This window comes from Penaeus chinensis, chromosome 9 (assembly GCF_019202785.1).
Source record: "Penaeus chinensis breed Huanghai No. 1 chromosome 9, ASM1920278v2, whole genome shotgun sequence".
Taxonomy (NCBI): domain Eukaryota; kingdom Metazoa; phylum Arthropoda; class Malacostraca; order Decapoda; family Penaeidae; genus Penaeus; species Penaeus chinensis.
The window spans coordinates 26,810,308-26,815,307 of NC_061827.1; the positions used below are offsets into that span (position 1 = coordinate 26,810,308).

The 5,000-nt window shown below is 41.7% G+C and overlaps 1 protein-coding gene across 2 annotated transcripts in view; it reads right to left on the reverse strand.

The window, feature by feature from the left end:
* Positions 1-5,000, reverse strand: part of LOC125028575 (homeobox protein TGIF2-like) — a 34,072-nt gene that overhangs the window by 15,519 nt on the left and 13,553 nt on the right. The gene's annotated exons all lie outside the window — the stretch shown is intronic.

Genomic DNA, 5,000 nt, shown 5'->3' on the forward strand with positions numbered 1-5,000 from the left:
GACCCAAGACCGAACCCCGGGAGTCGGTGCAAGACCGAAGACTATTTATTTTTAGTTCTGCCTTGCGGCCGCTGTTATCTCGTTTATTTTCGCTTTCTTGTGGCAAAGGCACCCGCGGTAGAGGTCGTCCTCTCTCCGTTTACACTGAATCAACCACTGATGCACGAAGGTGACAATTGCCAGCTTCCCTGGGAGTGCTGAATGGCCCCTTGCCCCCTTTCCCCACCCCCACCCCCTTGCACCAGACTAGCAGCGCTCTTCTGCCAACTGGCACGGCTGACCCTCCCGCTTCCCTGCTTGCCCTACGCTTCCCTTTTCTGCTCGCTGGCCAGCACTTTCAGCAAGAGACTATAGCAACGCAATTCTATTACAAAAGACAAGCTGAGGGTATGAGTTTTAGTAGTAGTAGTAGCAGAAGTAATCATAACATTAGTAGTAGTAATAGTAGTAATAGGATTAATAGTAGTAGTAATAGTAGTAGTAGAAGTAGTAGTAATAGCACCTGCGATGATATCAAGTCTAATTATGAAAGTAGTAATAAAGTGAAGATGATAATAATATTAATAATTAGAATATAAGTAGTAATAATTAATTGTAAAAATGATGATGATGATGATAGCAAGACCAATAATAATAACAATAGCTATGATAATAACAACAATAATGGTGACAATAATGATAATAATAATTAATAATAATAACAAGAACAACAGCAGCAACAACAACAACAACAACAACAACAATAATAATAATGATAATAATAACAATAATAATGATAATAATAATAACAAATACCAACAACAACAACAATAATAAGAAGAATAAGAATAAGAATAACTACAAATCACTACCACCTTAGTAAAGGTTAATAATGATAATGATAATAATAATAATAATAATAATGATAATAACAACAACAATAATAATGATGATAATAATAATAATAATAATAATAATAATAATAATAATAATAATAATAACAATAATGATAATAATTACAATAATGATAATAATAATAATGATAATAATAACAATAGTAATAATATAGATATAACAAATATAATCATATAAATAATAACAATAGTAATAGTGAAGACGACATCAATAATAACAGCAACCAAACCAACCATATCACCACCAATAATGATAAACATTTTAGCAATAATGTCTGTGATGATAAAATTAATTACAATCACAGTCATAAGTTGCATACATAGATCTACTTATAACAGTACTACGATAAAAAAATAGTATTGGCAACCCACAACAATAATGCTATCTACAGGCATAATAACGTGGGTACGTATGAGCTATGGACAACCGCAGGCACTGTATCCCCAGCACGCAACCCTCTTTGGTTATGTATGCATCGCGCCCTCCATCTCCTTCCTCCCCTTAACCCCACACGCCACCGCTCCCGGACGTGGCTAAGATTAACCTCTGTGGCACCTCCAGAAGTCCGCTCTGTCTTACCCTTATCTCGCTCTCGCTCTGTCTGCTTAGTGTGTGAATTCCTGCGCATGGACTAAAGGATGACTGTATTATTTGTATCATGATTGTTATTACTCGTGTTGTTGTTGTTATAATTATTATTATTGCTGTCGTTCTTCTTCTTCTTATTATTATTATTATTTTTGTTATCACTACTATCATTGTTATTATTATTGTTATTAATATTATTACTATGATTATCATTATTATTATTATCATTATTATTTATGTGGGCGGAAGAGAGAGAGAGAGAGGGAGAGAGAGAGAGAGAGAGAGAGAGAGAGAGAGAGAGAGAGAGAGAGAGAGAGAGAGAGAGAGAGAGAGAGAGAGAGAGAGAGAGAGAGAGAGGGAGAGAGAGAGAGAGAGAGAGAGAGAGAGAGAGAGAGAGAGAGAGAGAGAGAGGGAGAGAGAGAGAGAGAGAGAGAGAGAGAGAGAGAGAGAGAGAGAGAGAGAGAGAGAGAGAGAGAGAGAGAGAGAGAGAGAGAGAGAGGGAGAGAGAGAGAGAGAGAGAGAGAGAGAGAGAGAGAGAGAGAGAGAGAGAGAGAGAGAGAGAGAGAGAGAGAGAGAGAGAGAGAGAGAGAGGAGAGAGAGAGAGAGAGAGAGAGAGAGAGAGAGAGAGAGAGAGAGAGAGAGAGAGAGAGAGAGAGAGAGTATATATATGTATATGTGTGCGTATATATAAATAAATAAATAAATAGATAAATAAATAAATATATACATATATATATATATATATATATATATATATATATATATATGAATACTAGCTATATATATGTGTGCGTATGTGTATACATGTATATATGTATTAATACATACATACATACACACACAATCTGTATATGTATACATATATATATATTTATATGCCTTTATCACATATGTGTATTTTTTATTTATTTATTTATTATCTTTTTATTTATTTATTTACGCATCGCAAACCAAGTTTGTTGCAAGTGGTATGTCTACACGTACCCGTTCATCACCCAACACGCATCGAACCGCTCATCACGCCCCCCCTCCCCGCCCATGCCACCCACAGCAGCCCATGCATTCCGCACACGGCCTCTGGCGGCCGCTCGCGCAAGGGTGGAGGGGCGCTTGAAGGGTCTATTTTAAGGGAACATGTGGGCCCGTCCTGCCGTCCTCACAGGGAGAGGCAGGAGAGCTCGAGTGGGGGCGGGGGGAGGGGGGGAGGGGACGACCGGGAAGCAGGAAGGGAACTTCGGGACAGACTGGGGGATGCGGAGCGGCGGCGACTCGATGTGCACACGAGCAAGGAGGGAGCGAGAGAGCGCGAGAGAAAAGGGCCTAACGAGAAACAGGAAGCGGGTTCCTTCAGCTGTAATTTTATATTCACCTTCGCATCATTTTAGACTACTCGCCTTTCATTCTTGGAAAGTTTTTTTGTATGAATAATTATGTTTTTTGTTAATATTATAATCACAGCTATTATTGTTTTTAACATTCTCCTGCTCAATTATTGCTACATTTCCATTATTACAGTCAGTATTATCATTGACATAACTTTAATATTCAAGACAGCATTATTATCTTCACTATTATTACTATTCATAACGTCACTGTTTGCAATTCGGTAGTCGGTGTTATTAATACGGCAAGAGACACTAGATGCCGCTACAACAATCTCTAACCTAACCCTAACATTTCCACATACTATACCCATGCCCGCTCGACCCTTCACAGCATTAGCAAATTACAGACATACATAAAGAATAATTGCTGACGGGAAAGGACATTTGGATATTGGTCAGCAAAGTCCTAGACTGAATGTGGCGGAAGGTGTCGTGGGAAACTGATACGGCTGATTCATAGCAGAGAGGTCGAACGGCGTGGGGAAACGCGGCGACTCAGCAGAGGCGCGGACTCCTGCTGACCACATGTGTCGGGGTGAGGGGAGGAAGGGGGAGAGGGGGGTCCTTTTCCTCATAGCGTCAGGTTGCTTCGCTTACCTCTCCCCCCGACCTCACACACATCGGACGGCGGGTCTAGGCAACAAATCTCTCTCTCTCTCTCTCTCTCTCTCTCTCTCTCTCTCTCTCTCTCTCTCTCTCTCTCTCTCTCTCTCTCTCTCTCTCTCTCTCTCTCTCTCTCTCTCTCTCTCTCTCGCTCTCTCTCTCTCTCAATATATATATATATATATATATGACACACACACCGCATGAATGTATGTATGCGTGCATGCATGTGTATATAATTAATAACTCCCTCCCTTTCTCTCTGCATTTGTCTGTCTGTCGTTGTTTCTGTTTCTATCTGCCTCTCTATCTCTTTCTCTCTCTCTCTCTCTCTCTCTCTCTCTTTCTCTCTCTCTCTCTCTCTCTCTCTCTCTCTCTCTCTCTCTCTCTCTCTCTCTCTCTCTCTCTCTCTCTCTCTCTCTCTCTCTCTCTCTCTCTCTCTCTCTTTTTTTTTTATCTTTCTCTCTCCCTCTCTCTTTCTCTCCTTCCTCCCTCCCCTCCCACGAGTGCTTGGACATATCCCCGGCACTTCCTTACCCTTTTCTCCGACACATGAGAGGCTCTTCACAAGTGATCCGCGAAAGAGGTTCTCTGGAGAGGGATCGCGGGCGTTATGGCTCGGCGAGGGGCGTGAGAGAGGGGAGGGAGGGAGAAGCGGTGTGCGTGCAAGATGGCACACAGCAAAGAGAGGTCACACAGAATTGCAAGGTATAGACTAAGTATGGCAATTATGTAGGCTTGTTAATGCTAAAGAATGCGAGTCTCTAGGAATTTAACACAAGTCCTTATTGATCCCCACGTCAAGGAAAACCCAGCGAGAACAGTAAGGAAGGAAGGGCAAAGTGCATGTGGAAGGGACTGCGAGGGATACATGGTCACAGTACATCAGCGTCAGGTCCCTCGATCCTTGGGGACCGCAAACTAATACTAAGAATAACCTCATTACTGCTCGTTACCTATTTTAACTTATAGCCACAAGCTGTATACTTCTCAGACTACTGAACTACTGCGCTCCATTCCGTTGAGGTCGCATCGCGTCCTGGTTGCGAGGCGATGGTGCTCATGCCATCGTGATATTTTTTTTTTTTTTTTTTTTTTTTTCAAAGAAGACCATTAGCGTTTGCCCACATCGTCGTCAGACGAGCATGAAGTCGCAGTAAGTGAGCGAAGTTATTCCTCACCTTTGAAGTTTTACGGCGGAGGCCGATGTCAATATGCGGATTATATCTACAAGTAGGCTCCACTGCTTTAAAAAAAATATATGTTTGGCAATCTGGCACATCATTTGTTGTTAGCACTTCAAATATTGGGTTTTTAAATACAGCTGCTTCCACAGGCTCAGCGCAGCTCAAATCTTCGCGTCCCACAAGCAAGCAAGAAGCAACCCGACCCACTCCTCGGATGCACGCTTTGTGTTGGCTTCGAGAGCATGCGAAGCGGATCCAAAGCGATTAAGCCCAACACACACATCGGCGGCGACTTCCGGATTTTTGCATCTGACTGTGGCAGTCATAATTCGAAAGATAGTCA